Genomic DNA, 19,465 nt, shown 5'->3' on the forward strand with positions numbered 1-19,465 from the left:
AAGGAGATGAAATCATCTACTAAAAACACTTATGCAGGATCCCCATGAAGGCACGTTGTGATTACACAACAACCAGAGGCCGGTGCCCGCCTTCCTGTTACCTGTCAGGGCTTCCGTGCAGTCACGATGCCTCACCCCAGGGAGGTTAAGTTCAGGGATTCAGCTAAACAAATGGGGAATGCTGTAGAATTCATCATGAATTTTTTGCAGGCTACTCAAGGGGGAAAAAACTCAAGTACATGCAAGAAAGAAAAAGTTAATAAATATTTTACACACAGGCACTCACAACAATACCTATTTATCAAATGTGGCAGTCAGTCACTCTTCTCTCCCTGGTCCTCCTCCCCTGACTCCCTTATCCTTTTGAGAGGAGTCACTAAGGACATTAAACTCTCTACTCTCTACTCCTATCCTTCCTTTTGTGACATCTAGTACACCTGCATCTTTCTTTTTTTTTTTTTTTTTTTTTTTTTTTTATTTATTTTTGGGACAGAGAGAGACAGAGCATGAACGGGGGAGGGGCAGAGAGAGAGGGAGACACAGAATCGGAAACAGGCTCCAGGCTCTGAGCCGTCAGCCCAGAGCCTGACGCGGGGCTCGAACTCACGGACCGCGAGATTGTGACCTGGCTGAAGTCGGACGCTTAACCGACTGCGCCACCCAGGCGCCCCACACCTGCATCTTTCAATACGTGGAGCCACCCTCAAGCCATCCCTTGCATGCCTCCATGGTTTCTCTCTACCTCGTTTAGAGTGAGAGGAAGTGAAGGTTCCAGAGAATATCGAATTTTAGAGAAGTTCAGGAGAACTAGTATTCAGGAAGCTAATGAAGTCAAGGCTTTAGACACAAAAGAGTCCAGACCCCAATTTTAAGAGCAAGTAAATTATGAGGTAATAATTAGCATTTCAGCTATGTTGTAGACCAAATGATCATTTACGGTATGGCTAGAAATGTAAACTACCAAGGATAATATCGTTTCCATAGTAAAATGAGTTCTAAGTTCTAAACAACTGACCCACAAACAAACTTTTGGAACACTTAGCATTCATTAGTTTGGGTCACTTACCAGAAAATGTAACAATAAATTTTTCCCCTTGAGTTTCTCCTCCCAGCTGCAGAAGAATATAGAAAGTATAGGTGTCTATAACTGGGTGATTCTATTTGACCTCCTTCCTTAGAAGCTCCTTCAGTTGAGAAACAACCTGGACCATTTGTTCCTAAGAGCCCCAGGTGAATTTCCTCCCACTGTGCCCAATGAAAGTAACCAGACCCATTTCTAGATAGGTAGCAACTATAGGGGAAAGGGCTCTCAACATTATCATAAAGAGATAATAAGGACAACAGGTTGGGAGAGGGTTTTATTCACTTTATATTGGCAAAGAAAGTCAGTAGTTTGCTGCTACTGTAGCCCAGGGCAAAAGGTGAACTCCGATGGCAGATGATTTCTTCTGAGCAGATACTGCAATGGTACTCCTGTGTGAGTGAGGTGTGTGTGTGTGTGTGTGTGTGTGTGTGCGCGCACGCGCGTGTATGTGTGTGTGGAAAGGCAATTAAGGTATAAGGAACAAGACTGGAGGGACAATAATGACATGATGTACTTCAAAAGGGGGAAAAATTGACATGACAACACATCACCCAAGTCTGTCATAGACTTCTTTTCTCTTCAAAGAGCTATAACCTTGGGTCAAACCTGGAGTAGAGGGACTCTTACACTTCTCCATGTAATAATTAGAGTACCCAGAATGGGCTGTAGTCAAACCAGATGAGTGAGAAAAGACAAGAGTTAAACATTCCTACCAGTAAAGGATGTTGCCTTCAAATCCCATGGCAGCCATGTCTGGACGATGTAATTCTGCCTCCTTGGTTAAAGCTGATTGGACCCAGAATAGATGTCTGTCTGCAGCAGAGCCAATCAGATTCTCTCTGCCAGGAATTCAGAATTCGGATTTAGGAACAGCTAATCTGTGCACTTGGTTGAAGCCGTGCAACAGCCATATTCTATCATCTATATGAGCTACAGAAAAATCCAGAGAAAGCACAATAAAGGAGATGCAGTAGAGGAGGTAATGTAAGAGTCAGAGAAAGAATGATGGCTTTCCACTTCTCAGTTCCAGTTCCTTCCAGAAGCCACTTGCATTCCTGTCTTTGAATTCCTCAAGACACTCCTGGTCCTTAAAGCAAATTGCCTGTTTTTGTTAAAGCTAATTCAAATTTACTTCAGTTATTTAAAATCAGAAACACCTTGAGTAAACCACATTACCATAAAGTAAGTCAGTATCATGCTATGAAAAGAACATAGACTTTTGAATCTGCCAATGCAGTGTTCAGATCTTGGCTCTACTAAATACAAGCTGTCTCGTCGAGACTACATTTTCTAACCTCTTTGAGCCTTGATCTCCTCACCCACAAAATACAGATAATGACTGCCATGTGTAGTTGTAAAAATCAGAAAACAATCTAGAGGGGCACCTGGGTGGCTCAGTCGGTTAAGTGTCCAACTTCAAGCTCACGTCATGATCTCATGGTTCGTGGATTTGAGCCCCACAACAGACTCTGTGCTGACATCTCAGAGCCTGGAGCCTGCTTCAGATTCTGTCCCCCTCTCTCTCTGCCCCTCCACTGCTTGTGTTTTCTCTCTCCTTCCCTCCCTCCCCCCCCCTCAAAAATAAATAAATAGAACATTTTTAAAAAATATCTAGAGCCTCTGGCATGTGGTAAATACAAATGAAATGATAACTCTTAGAATTCCTTGGGACAGTAGTCATGGTGGCTGTAATGGCATCACCATGGATATCTCAATAGGAAGGTTATATATAGAACTTATGAATACAGACAAATGTTTTCCTTAAATTTTTCAGTTTACAGAATAATTCGATCCAAGTTTTTTTTTTTTGGTTTTTTTTTACTGGGATACTCCAGTATAGGCAAGTATAGCTTGATTTTAAAATACTTTTTAATGTATCATCTATTACAGATAACTTCTGTATTTATGGGGAAAGTCCTAAGGAAATCCCTCCAGGAACTCTTAACCACAGGATCACTTTTTTTTTTTCTTTTTATGTAAACTCTCCACCCAACATAGTCTGGAACTCATGACCCTGAGATCAATAGTCACATGCTCTACCCCCTGAGCCAGCCAGATGCCCCCACAGGATCATTTCTTTACCAATTCATCTTCTCCAACAGCTTACACAATAGAGAAATGGTTCTAATCCCTGTGGAAATCATAGACCCTTTTGAGAAAGGAGAAAGCTATGAGTTCTCCCTTTAGAAGATTCATGTCCATATGGAAAATGCTGCACATTTCCCAGTGTGCATGGTTTTGTGAATGTCATGCATGAATCCCTAAGAACTGAACAGTCCAATAAACCTCTTTACCTGGAATTTCATTAAACAAGTCTGCATGTAAGGAGTCAGCATGTATCCCTAGATATACCCCCACAGACAAGAGATAACTTGTATTAAGCCCCCCTTCCACAACTCCCATGCTAATACCCTTACTGAAATGCAATAGAGCAGGTCCCCACTTGTCTGGGAGGGGGACTTGGATATTCCAAGGTCGTCTTTACATACTCTACCACAGCACTTACTCACCGTATTTTAAGCACTGACTTGCATGTCTCCCATCCTAAGCTGTGAATGAAGGCAGAAAATGTCTTTCATTTCTAGGATTATACTTCATATAGTAAATATTCAATACATGGAAAATAAATAAGCATATGGTATCTTATAAATACAAACTATGATTTGTGCTGATCTTTGATATGACTCAAGAAATAGAAAATTCAAGATAGTGTGGGGGCGCTTTGGTGGCTCAGTCAGGTAAGCGTCAGACTTGATACTGGCTCAGGTCGTGATCTCATGGTCGTGGGATCCAGCCTCGAGCCAAGCTCCATACTCACTGGGCATGATGCTGCTTAAGATTCTCTCTCTTCCTCTCCCTCGGATCCTCCCCCGCTCTTGTGCTCTTTCTCTCTCTCTCTCAAAATAAATCAAACTTGAAACAAAATTCAAGATAGTGTGCAAGCAGTAAAAGGACTTGAATCCAGTTCAGAACATTCCCCAAAACATCATTTCTACAACCCTACTGGGGCTGAAGAAAGTTTCTGCTGGGTCTATTCTAGAGAATTAAATTTTTGGCAGTGGAGCTCTACCCAAGGCACAATTTCTGGTCTTCTTTCTCTTCTACTCTAAGTCATTTGTAAATTATATACCACCATACACACAAACATGTGAGCACACACATGTACACAGCACAATTAAGTGTCGGATCTTCATGGAATTGTCCTGCACCCCAATCAGCCAAAATATATTCACTTGTTGTTTCTTCTATCTGTTAAGAGTAATGTAGCGGTAGCAATAAGAAGGAGAATTAGAATAGGGGCACCTGAGTGCCTCAGTCGATTAAGCATCTGACTCATGCTTTTGGCTCAGATCATGCTCTCACGGTTAGTGAGTTCGAGCCACACATCAGGCACTGTGCTGACAGTGTGGAGCCTGCCTGGGATTCATTCTCTCTCTCTCTCTCTCTCTCTCTCTCTCTCTCTCTCTCTCTCTCTCTCTCTCTCTCTCCCCCCCCCCTTGTAAAATAAATGAATAAGCTTTTTAAGAAAGAAGAATTAGAATATAGACATCTCAAGGCACTGCCCTCAATAAGATTTTGGATGAAAACCAAAAATAAACTAGAAACAAGTTAAAGATAGGTAATAGAAAACGTCAGCTTTATCTCTATATTATTATTGCCTTGAGTTGTAGATCATCTAGATACCACCTTCTTACTCAAACATAGCCTTTTATTCATTCTTTCAACAAATACTGAGCAAATCTTGTGTGGCAGGCACAGTGCTAGACCTAGGGATACAAAGGTAAACAAGAAAGCCAGAGAGCTTCACTTCACAAAGAGAGAACGGTCTTTCCTTTCTAGCAGAAAAGATCATTTCTTCAAAGTGATAATAATAAAACATTTGAGTGCCATGCTAAGAGATGCACAGATACTACAGAAGCACTTGGCTGGAGCCCAAATTTAGTCTAATTTGGAGCAATGGTTTCCAAGTGTGTTTCTCATAAAGGCAGCATCAGAGCTACCTGGTGGTTTTAACAAGACCTCTAGGTAATTCTGATTCACACCCTATCCCAGCACAGGTAAAGCGGATCACTGATATTTTAACATGTCCCCAGGTGATTCTATTGTGGAGCCACAGTTGAGATACTGGTCCATGGGGGTGAGGAGAGACCTCCCTATGGAAATGACCTTTAAACTGGGACCTAGATATAAATAAGATCCAGGAAATAAATACTAAAGTAAATAGAGCTATAAAATGAAAAAGTGTTTCAAGGCAGAGAAAACTGCATATTTAAAAGGCAGAGGGCAAAAAAAAAAAAACCCTGGTGCATTTGAAGAATGTATAGAATTATTCAATGGGGCTGGATTATAGAGAAATTAAGGAAGAGTGCTTTGAGATTAGACCAGATGATGGAGAAGGAATTTGCAGGTTTAAACGTTGAACTAAAAACCCATGGGAAGTTTTTTTGTAACAGCTTTGTTACAGCTGTTACTTTGTAAACAGCTTCACTTCACCAGATCTTTACTTTTTAAATAGCACCCCGACTGCAGTGTAGAAATTGGTTGAACAGAAGCGAAATTTAATATAGGTGCTTCTAGGTAAGAATCTGTTTCAGTAGTCCAGGTGAGAAATGAGACTGATGGTAGCAATGGGGTTGGAGAAAAGTAAACAGCTTCGCCATTATTAAGAAATACGATTGACTGGGGTGCCTGGGTGGCTCAGTTGGTTAATTAAGCATCTGACTTTGGCTCAGTTCATGATCTCATGGTTCATGAGTCCGAGCCCTGCATTAGGCTTTGTGCCGACAGTTCGGAGCCTGGAGCCTACTTCAGATTCTTTGTCTCCCTCTCTCTCTGCTCCTCCCCTGCTCGCGCTCTCTCTCTCTCTCTCTCTCTCTCTCTCTCTCTCTCTCTCCCTCTCAAAAATAAACATTTAAAAAAAAATAGAATTGACAGAACTAGGGGATTAATAGAACTGAAAGTTCTGAACTCAGTACTCGAACTTGTTGTTTCTTATATCTGTTAAGAGTAATGAAAGTTCAAGAACTCAGTGCTGACCTCCATGTTTCTGAAAAGAGCAATTGGGTGGATAAAGCCAAGTTCATATTTAAGCACAATGAATTCAAGGTAGGATATACAAGTGAAAACAACTAGTAGGCTCTTGACAAGAGGTGTATGAAAATACCAATTTAGGAGTGTCTGCTTATTTATTGAAGCCATGGATGGTAACAGTATAATCTACAGAGTAATTCAAGTCTGAGGTGAAAGGGACTTAGAACCTAACCCCTTGGGGGCACTAGTGAATAAAGGAGAAAGAGATAACAAAGAAAAAAAATAGTGAAAGATAAAAAAAGAAATAGCCAGAGAGGTAGGAGGAAAACCAAGGGACCAAGCAAATGTAGTACCTGAAAGCCACAGTAAGAGAAAGTCCTGAGAAACCAAGAGAAGACTACAGAATCAAATGCTGGTAAAAGCTGAAGCAAGGAAAAGACCAGATGGTTCCACTGGATCAGTAACATTAAAAGTCAATATTGACTTCAATAAGACAAGTTTCAGAAAGTGGAAGGAATGAATGCTACTTGGAATTGGCTGGAAAGCAAGCAAGAGGTTAGGAAATGGAGGTAGCAAGGAGGCAGCATGGTCAAGGTATCTGATTATAAAGATGAGATAAATTGGTACCCAGAGAGGCATGTGGAATTCATCAAATACTTTTTTAAATGCATGTTCAAGGGCAAATGTGAAAGAGAAGATCCTGGAGAGTGTAGGATAAATTACAGAAAAAGGCCACTGAGGAGATAGGAAGGGACTGGACACGAGTCCAAGAGTAGAACTACCCTTAGGTAAGAAGGGGCACCTGTTCCTTAAACTCTGACCACCAGGTGAGATTCTGCAGTGGGGCACGCACATCTGTCCTCACTTTGATTCCAGGTTCTCATCAGGAAAGCGATTACAAACCCCGGAGTGTTAGAAAATACTATTGGTTACAATTATGATGGGAGTTGCTGAGAACAGGTCTAATTTGGAACTCAGAGAGATGTCAGAGCCGGTACCCGGGTCAGACCAGCCAGATAGTGATCGACTTTCCCTGTTTTAGTACCGAAATTCCTGTGTGCCGGAAAACTTCCCAGTCCCAGCAAACTGGAACAATCGATCAAACTAGACCTGTTTGAATGTTAGCAATATGTTACTTCTCCATAATAAGTCAATAAGCCTCTCAAACAATAAATTATCAAACTTACCTATTTATATTTTTAACCCAAATTACATCTGAGTTTGCTGCTTACAGGGTAAAGAATACGTACTTCTTTTTATTCCCTTCGTAGACCCTGTAAGAGGCAATGCTAATGACATAATTCCTTTGCTCTATTTCTGATCTCGTTCTGTAAGAATGTGCAATGCCCTGGAGTACAAGTCCAGCTTATGGATCTGCTGGGATTTTTTGCCCTTTTAAGAAAACTAAGTGATGATTCAATGCAAAGTAAAAAAAATAAAAATTGATCCACAGCAGAAAGTATTTTATTCAGCCCTTAATAATTCAAATGTTTGCTCGTTTTGCTAACTGGATAGACTCTGGAGGAATAAATTACATTAGATACATAAATACGCAAATATGAGGATGATTCAGCATTTTTATTACAGTACACAATATAATCTTGAAGGAGCCATAAAGTTAGGCTACTAATAAACCTAATGATTGCTGGGTGATGGGATAAGATACCAGAGCATTTTAATAAGAGAGCAGAGGGGCGCCTGGGTGGCTCAGTCGGTGAAGCGTCCGACTTTGGCTCAGGTCATGATCTCACGGTCCGTGAGTTCAAGCCCCGCGTCGGGCTCTGGGCTGACAGCTCAGAGCCTCGAGCCTGTTTCAGATTCTGTGTCTCCCTCTCTCTCTGACCCTCCCCCGTTCATGCTCTGTCTCTCTCTGTCTCAAAAATAAATAAACATTAAATAAATAAATAAGAGAGCAGAACTACATTAGGATAATCCAGCCTAAAAATAATTAGCTAAAATTAGGATGCTTTTACAAATATAAATTGCTAAATTCATACATTTAAAATAAACTGCTAAATGACAATTCACACAAAATAACAGCCTGAAGAGGAGAGACTATTATGTATAAAACGTAGTGCTTTTTGGAAGTACTAATGTAGTGAGATTTCTAAAGTAATATATTTCCATTTTTCCAGCTTTATTAAGTATATGACATATAATATTGTATAAGTTTAAGGTGCATAATGTGTTGATTTGATACACTTACATATTTCTAAATGATTACCATGTAGCTTCTGCTAACATCTCTAATTTACATAGCCATTCCTTTTTTTTATGGCAAGAGCATTAAAGATCTACTCTCTTAACAACTTGCAAGTATATAATACAATATTATTAACTATAATCACCATACTGTATATCAGATCCCCCAAACACATTCATTATGTGTGTGTGTGTGTGTGTGTGTGTGTGCGCGCGCGTGCACCTCACATCTCTATTCATTTATCCATGAATAGGCCGTGAGGTTGTTTCCATAGCTTGGCTATTGTCGATGATGCTACATGGCAATGCAAATATCTCTTTGATATACTGTTTTCATTCTTTTCAATAGGCACCCAAGAGTGGGATTGTAGAATTATACGGTAGTTCTATTTTTAATTTTTTGAGGAAACTCCATACTGTTTCCATAGTGACTGCACCAATTTATATTCCCACCAACAGGGCACGAGGGTTGCCTTTTCTCCACATCCTCACCAACACTTGTTATTTGTCTGTGTGAGGTCAGCCCTTCTAACTAGTGTGAGGTGACATTCCTTGTGGTTCTGATTTGCATTTCCCTGACAATGAGTGACGTTGAGCGCCTTTTCATGTATCTGTTGCCCATTTGTACGTCTTCTTTGGAGAAATGTCTATTCAGTTTCTCTGCCCATTTTTTAATCAGACTGTTTTTAGGGTTTTTTGTTTTTTTTTTTTTTTTTGGTTTTTGTATGAGCTCTTATCAGATGCCTCATTTGCAAATATTTTCTCCCATAGGTTGCCTTTTTTTTTTTTTTTTTTGCCATGAAGAAGCAGCTTCCCAGTTTGGTACAGCTCCACTTACTAATTTTTGTTCTTGTTGCTTGTGCTTCTGGTATCATATCCAGAAAGTCATTGCCATGACCAGTGACAAAGAACTTTTCTCCTATGTTTTCTTGTAGGACTTTGCGGGTTTTAGGTCTTGGGTTTAAATCTTTAATCTATTTCAAGCATGTAAGACAGGGGTCCAATTCCATTCTTCTGCACATGGATATCCTGTTTTCCCAATTCCCTTATTGAAAGCCCTATTATTTTCCAATTGAGTATTATAGATTCCCTTGTCAAATGTTGACTGCACATGTGAAGGTTTATCTCTGGGCTGTTCTCTTCCACTAATCGATGTGTCTGTTTTTATGAAGCCCAGACCACATGGTTTGTAGTAAAGGTGTGAAGCAAGGGGGTGGGATGCCAGTGGTCTTGTTCTGCTTTCTCAGGATTGCTTTGGCTATTCAGGTCTTCTGCAGTTTCATACAAATTTCAGGATTTTTTTTTTAATTTCAGTGAAAAACGTCATTGGAATTTTGATAGGGATTTGAGTTGAATCTATAGATGGCTTTGAAGAGGATGGACATTTTAACAGTATTAATTCTTCCAATCCCTGAACATAGGATATCTTTCCAGTTAGCGGTGTCTTCTTCAATTTCTTTCATCGAAGTCTTAAAGTTTTCAGTGTGAAGATCTTTCACCTCTCAGTTAAATTTATTCCTAAGTATTTTATTGTTTTTGGTGCTCTTGAGAATGAGATTGTTTTATTTCTTTTCATAGCTTATGGTTAGTGTATAGAAATGCAACTGATTTCTGTATGCTGATTTTGTATCCAGCAACTTTACTGAATTTGTTGCTAGTCCTATTTTTTGATGGACTCTTTATGATTTTCTGCATAGATAATTTTATTTCTTCCTATCCAAGAATTTTTATTGATTTATTTTTATTTTTTTGCCTGATCGCTCTGGCTAGGACTTCCAACTATGTTAAATAGAAGTGTTAAGAATGAATGTCATTGTTGGGGCGCCTGGGTGGCGCAGTCGGTTAAGCGTCCAACTTCAGCCAGGTCACGATCTCGCGGTCCGTGAGTTCGAGCCCCGCGTCAGGCTCTGGGCTGATGGCTCAGAGCCTGGAGCCTGTTTCCGATTCTGTGTCTCCCTCTCTCTCTGCCCCTCCCCCGTTCATGCTCTGTCTTTCTCTGTCCCAAAAATAAATAAAAAACGTTGAAAAAAAAATTTTTAAAAAGGGGCGCCTGGGTGGCGCAGTCGGTTAAAGCGTCCGACTTCAGCCAGGTCACGATCTCGCGGTCCGTGAGTTCGAGCCCCGCGTCAGGCTCTGGGCTGATGGCTCGGAGCCTGGAGCCTGTTTCCGATTCTGTGTCTCCCTCTCTCTCTGCCCCTCCCCCATTCATGCTCTGTCTCTCTCTGTCCCAAAAATAAATAAAAAACGTTGAAAAAAAAAAAAAAAGAATGAATGTCATTGTTACATTACTGAGCTTAGAGGAAAAGCTATCAGCTTTTCATATTTGAGTATGATGTTACCTGTGAAGCCGTCATATATGGCCTTTATTATGTTGAAGCACATTCCTTCTATACCTAATTTGGTGAGAGTCTTTATAATGAAAGGATGTTGCATTTTGTCAATTTCTGTGTATTGAGATTATAATTGATTTTTGTCTTTCATTCTATTACTGTGGTGTATCACATTGATTGATTTCTGTATGTTGAAACATCCCTGCATCCCAGGAATAAATCCCACTTGTTCATGTGGCTTTTAATGCACTGCTGAATTCAGTCTGCTCATATTTTGTTGATGATTTATGCATCTATATTCATCAAGGATTTGGGCCTGTGTTTTTTTTTCTTGTAGTGTCCTTACCTGCCTTTGGTAGCAGGGTAATACTGGCCTCATAAAATGAGTTTGGGACGTGACTGACTAGCTCAATCGGTAGAGCATGTGACTCCTGGTCTCAGGGTTGTGAGTTCGATCTCAACGGTGGGTGTACAAATGACTTAAAAATAAAATCTTTAAGGCCCCTGGGTGGCTCAGTCGGTTAAGCATCTGACTTCAGCTCAGGTCATGATCTCGTGGTCTGTGGGTTTGAGCTCCACATGGGGCTCTGTGCTGACAGCTCAGAGCCTGGAGCCTGCTTCGGATTCTCTTATCGCCCTCTCTCTCTGCCCCTCCCCCACTCACACTCTGTCTGTCTGTCTCTCTCTCTCTCTCTCTCTCAAAAATAAACATTAAAAAATTTCTTTAACACTTTCTCACACCATTCACAAAAATAAACTCAAAATGGATAAAGGACCTGAATGTGAGACAGGAAACCATCAAAACCCTAGAGGAGAAAGCAGGAAAAGACCTCTCTGACCTCAGTCATAGCAATTTCTTACTTGACACATCCCCAAAGGCAAGGGAATTAAAAGCAAAAATGAACTACTGGACCTCATGAAGATAAAAAGCTTCTGCACAGCAAAGGAAACAACCAACAAAACGAAAAGGCAACCAACGGAATGGGAAAAGATATTTGCAAATGACATATCAGACAAAGGGCTAGTATCCAAAATCTAGGGGCGCCTGGGTGGCGCAGTCGGTTAGGCGTCCGACTTCAGCCAGGTCACGATCTCGCGGTCCGTGAGTTCGAGCCCCGCGTCAGGCTCTGGGCTGATGGCTTGGAGCCTGGAGCCTGTTTCTGATTCTGTGTCTCCCTCTCTCTCTGCCCCTCCCCCGTTCATGCTCTGTCTCTCTCTGTCCCAAAAATAAATAAAAAATGTTGAAAAAAAAAAATTAAAAAAAAAAAAAATTCAAAATCTATAAAGAGCTCACCAAACTCCACACCCGAAAAATAACCCAGTGAAGAAATGGGCAGAAAACATGAATAGACACTTCTCTAAAGAAGACATCCGGATAGCCAACAGGCACATGAAAAGATGCTCAACGTCATTCCTCATCAGGGAAATACAAATCAAAAACATACTCAGATATCACCTCATGCCAGTCAGAGTGGCCAAAATGAACAAATCAGGAGACTATAGTTGCTGGAGAGGATGTGGAGAAACGGGAACCCTCTTGCACTGTTGGTGGGAATGCAAACTGGTGCAGCCGCTCTGGAAAACAGTGTGGAGGTTCCTCAAAAAATTAAAAATAGACCTACCCTATGACCCAGCAGTAGCACTGCTAGGAATTTACCCAAGGGATACAGGAGTACTGATGCATAGGGGCACTTGTACCCCAATGTTTATAGCAGCACTCTCAACAATAGCCAAATTATGGAAAGAGCCTAAATGTCTATCAACTGATGCATGGATAAAGAAATTGTGGTTTATATACACAATGGAGTACTACGTGGCAATGAGAAAGAACGAAATATGGCCCTTTGTAGCAACGTGGATGGAACTGGAGAGTGTGATAGTAAGTGAAATAAGCCATACAGAGAAAGACAGATACCATATGTTTTCACTCTTACGTGGATCCTGAGAAACTTAACAGAAACCCATGGGGGAGGGGAAGGAAAAAAAAAAAGAGGTTAGAGTGGGAGAGAGCCAAAGCATAAGAGACTCTTAAAAACTGAGAACAAACTGAGGGTTGATGGGGGGTGGGAGGGAGGGGAGGGTGGGTGATGGGTACTGAGGAGGGCACCTTTTGGGATGAGCACTGGGTGTTGTATGGAAACCAATTTGACAGTAAATTTCATATATTGAAAAAAAAATAAAACAACTATGCAAAAAAATTTTCTTTAATAAAAATTAAAAAAATAAAATCTTTAAAAAATGAGTTTGGAAGTGTTCACTCCTCAATTCTTGAAAAAGTTTGAAAAGAAATGGTGTTAATTCCTCTTTAAATGTTTGGTAGAATTCTCCAGTGAAACCTTCTCATCTTGGACTTTCCTTTGCTGGGAGGTTTTTGATTACTAATTCAATGTCCTTTTGGGTCTGTTCAGATTTTCTATTTCTTCATAATTTAGTTTGGCACCATGTATGTGTCTAGGAATTTATCCATTTCTTCTAGGTTTTCCAATTTGTTTGCACATAACTGTTCATAATAATCTTTTCTCATCCTTTACATGTCCGTTTTACCTGTTACAATGTCTTCTCTTTCATTCCTGAGTTTATTTACATGAGTCTTCTTTTTTTTAAGTTTATTTATTTGAGAGAGAGAGAGAGAGAGAGAGAGAGAGAGAGAGAAAGTGGGGAAGGGGCAGAGAGAAGGAGAGACAGAATCCCAAGCAGGCTCCACACTGTGAGTGCAGAGCCTGTTTTGGGGCTCGAACTCACAAACCGTGAGATCATGACCTGAGCCGAGGTCAAGAGTTGGACACTTAACCAAGTGAGCCACCCAGGTGCCCCGAGTCTTGTTTTTCTTTTAGTCTAGCTAAAAGTTTGTCAATTTTATTTACCCTTTCAAAAAACCAGCTCCTAGTTTTATTAATGTTTTTCATGGTGTTTCTGGCCTCTATTTCATTTATTTCTGCTTTGATCTTTGTTATTTCTTCCTTTTGCTCACTTTAAGCTTAGGCTGTTCCTTTTTTCCCCCTCGTTTCTTGAGACATAAAATTATTTGCGACCTTTTTTCTTTAATTTTTTTAATGTTTATTTTTGAGAGAGAGAGAGAGAGACAGAGTGTGAGTGGGGGAGGAGCAGAGAGAGAGGGAGACACAGAATCTGAAGCAGACTCCAAGCTCTGAGCTGTCAGCACAGAGCCTGACACGGGGCTCGAACTCATGAACCATGAGATCATGATGTGGGCTTAACCGACTGAGCCACCAGGCCCCCCTCTGTGATCTTTCACCCTCATGTAGGCACTGATTGCTATAAAATTGCCTTGTAGAGCTGCTTTTGCTGCATCCTATAGGTTTTGGTATGATATGTCTCCATTTTCCTACATTTTAATATTTTTATATTTTCCTTTTTTTTTTTTTTTTTACCCATCAGTGTTCAGAAATACATTGTTTAATTTCCACATATCTGTGAATGTTCCAGCTTTCCTTCTGTTACTGATTTCTAGTTTCATACCATTGTGGTTGGAAAAGATAGTTGGTATGATTTCAATCTTCTTAAATTGGCTAAGACTCGTTGTGTGACCTATCGTATGATCTATCCTGGACACTGTTCCATGTGCACTTGAGAATATGTATGCCATCTGTTGGACAGAATATCCTATTTATATGTTTGTTAGGTGCATTTGGTCTAAAGTATGGTTTAAGTCCAATGTTTCCGTGTTGATTTCCGTCTCGCTGATCTATCCATTGTAACGTGGGATATGGGAATCCCCTACTATTATTGTACTGTTGTCTATTTCTTCCTTCAGATCTGTTAGTATTTGCTAAACATATTTAGGTGCTATGACGTTGGATGCATATATATTTACGACTGTTATATCTTCTTGATAAATGACCCCTTTATCATTATATAATATGTCCAAACTCCTATGTTTTTGCCCCAACAACGGGCTGAAATTTTTCCTCTGAACACGGAACTTTCACAAAAGCTTCCCCATCTATGGGTGATTGTCTCAGACAGTGTTTTCCAGAGGGACCATGGCTGAGAGGGGCTGGAGCTGGCTCACGGACCACTGCACCAAGGTTTATATGCCTGTAACCTGATGCGCATGGTGTCAAGATTCCTCCCGGTTCCCTTGGCCTATGATGCTGAATCCCATGGTCCCCACAAAGGCACTTTTGTTTCTCACTACATTGCTAACCTACTGGTTATTTTTAACGTAATAATACACAGGTCATATAATGATCATTATTTCTAAAATACTAAGAGGCTCAGATGGAAACTGCTATCAAAAGAATAAAACACAGGGGTGCCTGGGTGGCTCAGCTGGTTAAGCATCCGACTCTTAGTTTTGGCTCAGGTCACGATCTCACAGTTCATGAGGTTAAACCCCACATCGGGCTCCATGCTGACAGTACAGAACCTGCTTGGAATTCTCTCTCTCTCTCTCCCTCTCTGCCCCTCCCCCACTTGCTCTGTGTCTCTCTCTCTCCCTCTCTCTCTCTCTCTGCCCCTCCCCCACTTGCTCTGTGTCTCTCTCTCTCACTCAAAGGAAATAAACTTAAAAAAAAGAATAAAACACAGTATGTTAACTTTCTTCATCATTCACAGTCAAATTGATCACACACACTGCTTGGTTATTCACTTCTCACTCTTGAATTTCTTGTTGAAAAGTTATAGCAAATAACTCAGAAGAAACCGGGAGGAAGGGGAGTTTTGACATCCTCTTCGCCCCTGAAACTTCTCTTACCACAAGACAAAAACTGATCTTGCCGTTGACAAACACAAAGTCAGGAATATCAGTGATCTATATAAATCACTATCTTTATGGTATGAATTGTGAAATAAAACTAGGGGTCAGCAGTCTTATGACCTGGAAAAAAGGATCGGAACTAAACACTATAACAAGGGAGAATTCATTGTCAAATAGTTGTAACTGATATTCTGAGAAATTAGGTTGGGATTTTATCCCCATTAATTCCCCTCAGAGACCTAAGCATCAATAGTATTAATGGAAAATAAAAATCGAAAGCTGCCCTTGTTCTCCCTCAATCCAGCTCAGCTTTAAAGGAATGTATTTACCTCCCTACACTCTGTTGCTAAATTCCTCGTAATCCCCAGGGGAAGCATGGTTAGATTTGGTAAAAGGAAAGGAAGTGTGGAGGGCTAGAGTTTCACTCTTTCCTCAGAAATAAAGGCACATTGTGTAGCCATCACAGATACTGCATTGTGATGATGCTTTATGGGTTCTCGGAGTATGTCCATATCTGCATTATCATCCCAGTCCCCAAAATTGTTTCAAATTAGTTCTCTTTCAGATTATCCTTAGTATTGTTCCTTTCCCTAACAGAGCTACAGAAATAGAACAACTGCCCCAGTGATATCAGAAATCACAATTCTTGGGGCGCCTGGGTGGCTCAGTCGGTGGCATGTCCGACTTCGGCTCAGGTCAAGATCTCACAGTTTGTGAGTTCAAGTCCCACATCAGGCTTGGATCCTCTGTCCCCCTCTCCCTCTGTCCCTCCCCACCTGGTGCTCTGTCTCTCAAAAATAAACATTTTTTAAAAAAGAGAAAGATATCACAATTCTTAAAACACAGTAGTTACTTAGAGAGACAGAGTGTAAGTGAAGGCAGTGGTTCCCAACCCCAGGTCACACATTAGAATCACCTAAGGGCACTTTTTAAGAACAACACTTGCCTGTCTTTTTTGCCAGACCAATAAAATCAGAATCTCAGGGGGTAGGGCCCAGGCAGTAGTATATTTAAATACATTCCCTAGACAATTTTAATGGGTACCCAAGCTTCATTAAGAATCAGGTTTGGGGCACCTGAGCGGCTCAGTCGGTTGAGCATCCGACTTCAACTCAGGTCATGATCTCGTGCAGGTCGTGAGTTCAAGTCCCACATTGGGCTCGCTGCTGTCAACCTGTCAGCGCATAGCCCCCTTCAGATCCTCTGTCCCCCTCTCTCTGCCCCTCCCCCATTTGTGCTTCACCAAAAATAAATAAATATTTTTTTAAAAAAGAATTCAGTTTGACAGCATATAAAAGAAAAAAATAGCAGTATCTTAAGACAGAAGTGCTTGTTTTCTTCTGTATTAAAAATGGGTTTTTTGAAAGTCTGCCCATACTAGTACATGTATAACAGCTCCTTGGGTTCTCCAGGGCCTGTGCTCAATCTGTCTTCTTGCTCTATAATCCTAGGTTGGGCTTCTGCTTTCAAGATCACTTCCTGGTCCAATATGGCTGCTGGCACTCCAGCCATCACATTCAAGACTAGAAGGGGGAGGGAAGGAGAAAGAGCAAAAGAATGTGTGCCCCCTTTTTGAATGGCCTTTCTGGAATTTTCCAAACACTTACACTCTATGGGTAGGATATCATCATCATGTGGCCACACTTGGCTGGAATGGAGGCAGGCAAGCATAGTTTTTTGTGGGGTTTTTTTGTTTGTTTTTTTTATGTTTATTTTTGAGACAGAGAGAAACAGAATGTGAGTGGGGGAGGGGCAGAGAGAGGGAGACACAGAATCTGAAGCAGGCTCCAGGCTCTGAGCGGTCAGTACAGAGCCTGATGCGGGGCTTGAACTCACAACTATGAGATCATGACCTGAGCCGAAGTTGGATGCCCAACTGACTGAGCCACCCCGGTGTCCCAAGTGTAATTTTTAACAGGACTAAAGGTGTTTTATTTTATTTTATTTAAATCCAAATTACTTAAGGACTAAAGATTCTGTTGCTAAAAAAGAAGTTGCAAATGGAATTTAGGAAGGCAACTTGTAGACTCTGGCACAGCTGAATAAATCAACAACACAGCTCAGGCTCCCTACATTCCATCTTGCTCCCTTTTGCTTGAATCAACCTCATTGTTGTACAGCGCCCCAAATTGTTACCGGCCTCAGAAGATGAAAGCGACAGGAAACACGAAGCTCTAACACTCCATTATCTTCCACCATGGTTGAATCAACTGAAGACACCAAACCACATGCACCAGCGGGGTCTGTTGTCTACGATGTCACAATGGAATCAGTTAGCTTCAGAGACTGGGTTTAAGATCAAGGGACATACATTCAGTGCACAATACCCATCCCCTTCTGGGTAAGGTACACATCGAGTCGGGTTTTTTTAACCCAAGCCTAGGCTAAAAATAGACACCGAAGTTCTTTTACATCACATTGAATAGCAGGAATACAAAGACGCAGACACTCTTGAAATATAAATCACCCAATTTTCTTACATATATTTGACCTTGAGGCCATTCTTATAGACTTTGTGTGTGATCGAGCAGCTAAAGCAAGATGCTTTTCAATAATGGGCAGAACCATGTTGCACAGAAAGCAGGTCACTGCAAACTTCCTATTTTAGGGTCCCACTACCTACTTTATGCAGCTTGCCCTGAACTTCTCTCCTTATCCCATAACCACCTAGGCCCCCCGTAGCCTCATGCTGCCCACAGCCTAGGGCCCCAAATCATAGCATCCTCATTGCAAACCGGCTGACTCCAAATCCCCCACCCTCAACTGCCAATTTTTCAGACCGTCCTAGAGGACGTACACTATTGCTTCTTGGTGACAATGGCAGCGTTAGTAAGACAAACGGGAGAGCATATCCAGTGGTGCCCCTTCTAGGTGATGCCTGCAGGAAATGTGTATCTATTTGAGACTCCTTTAAGGAGTATAATGAGCTGAATTGTGTCCCCCCCACCCCCAACTCATATGTTGGTGTCTTAACCCCCCCAGTACCTCGAATGTGACGTTTGAAGACAGGATCTTGAAAAAGGTAATTAAGTTGAAACGAGGTCATTAGGGTGGGCCCTAATTAAATATAATTAGTGTCCTTATAAGACAAGATTAAGGCATACATAGGTACAGAGAGAAGACCACATAAAGACACAGGGAGAAGATGGCCATCCATGGACTGAGGAGAGAAGCTTCAAAAATAAATCAACCCTGCTGACACCTTAATTTCAGACTTCTAGCTTCCAGAACTGAGAAGATTAATTTCCGTTGTTTAAGCCATGAACTCTGTCATGGCAGGTCTAGCAAACAAATATGAGGGTGACTAAGTTTTTCAAATGGCACCAATTTTTGGATTGGTGTTAAGACCCACTGAAATCATACCAGTTACCAGTTATCTCCTTTGCATGCAGGCAGGCCTATACTATCAACTACAAAGTCTTATATTTCTAATGGACCTTAAAAAAAAAAAATGGAGCACCTGCCTGGCTCAGTTGGTAAAGCATGTAACTCTTGATCTCAGGGTAATGAGTTTAAGCCCCATGTTGGGCAGTAGAGTTGACTTTAATTTATTTTTCATGTTTATTCTTTTTCTTTAATTTTTTTCTTTAATTTTTTCTTAACATTTATTTATTATTGAGAGACAAAGAGAGACTGAGCGTGAGCAGGGGAGGAGCCGAGAGAGAGGGAGACACGGAATCTGAAGGAGCTCCAGGCTCTGAGCTGTCAGCACAGAGCCCGACGCGGGGTCCGAACTCACAAACCGCGAGATCATGACCTGAGCCAGTCAGGCGCTCAACCGACTGAGCCACCCAGGCGTCCCTATGTTTATTCATTTTTGAGAGAGAGAAAGAGACAGAGTGTGAGCAGGGGAGGGGCAGAGAGAGAGGGAGACACAGAATCCGAAGCAGGATCCAGGCTCTGAGCTGTCAGCACAGAGCCCGATGTGGAACTCAAACTTGTGAACCACAAGAACATGACCTGAGCCGAAGTCAGATGCTTAACCAACTGAGCCACCAGGTGCCCCTAGAGTTGACTTCAAAAAAACAATCTATAATTCGAGGGGTGCCTGGCTGGCTCAGTCAGGTAAGTATCCAACTCTTGACTTCGGTTCAGGTC

General features: G+C 41.3%; 1 protein-coding gene across 2 annotated transcripts in view; it reads right to left on the reverse strand.

Annotated features, from left to right (window-relative positions):
* Positions 1-19,465, reverse strand: part of RNF144B (ring finger protein 144B) — a 185,678-nt gene that overhangs the window by 102,137 nt on the left and 64,076 nt on the right. The window contains exon 1 of one of the 2 annotated variants that reach the window (XM_058732883.1): positions 1,798-1,815. The exons of the other annotated variant lie outside the window; for it this stretch is intronic. The gene's annotated coding sequence lies outside the window, so the exon portion shown is untranslated. Of the gene's footprint in view, positions 1-1,797; positions 1,816-19,465 lie in introns of those variants that run through there. 2 annotated transcript variants of the gene reach the window in all.

Source organism: Neofelis nebulosa, chromosome 6 (genome assembly GCF_028018385.1).
Source record: "Neofelis nebulosa isolate mNeoNeb1 chromosome 6, mNeoNeb1.pri, whole genome shotgun sequence".
Taxonomy (NCBI): Eukaryota; Metazoa; Chordata; class Mammalia; order Carnivora; family Felidae; genus Neofelis; species Neofelis nebulosa.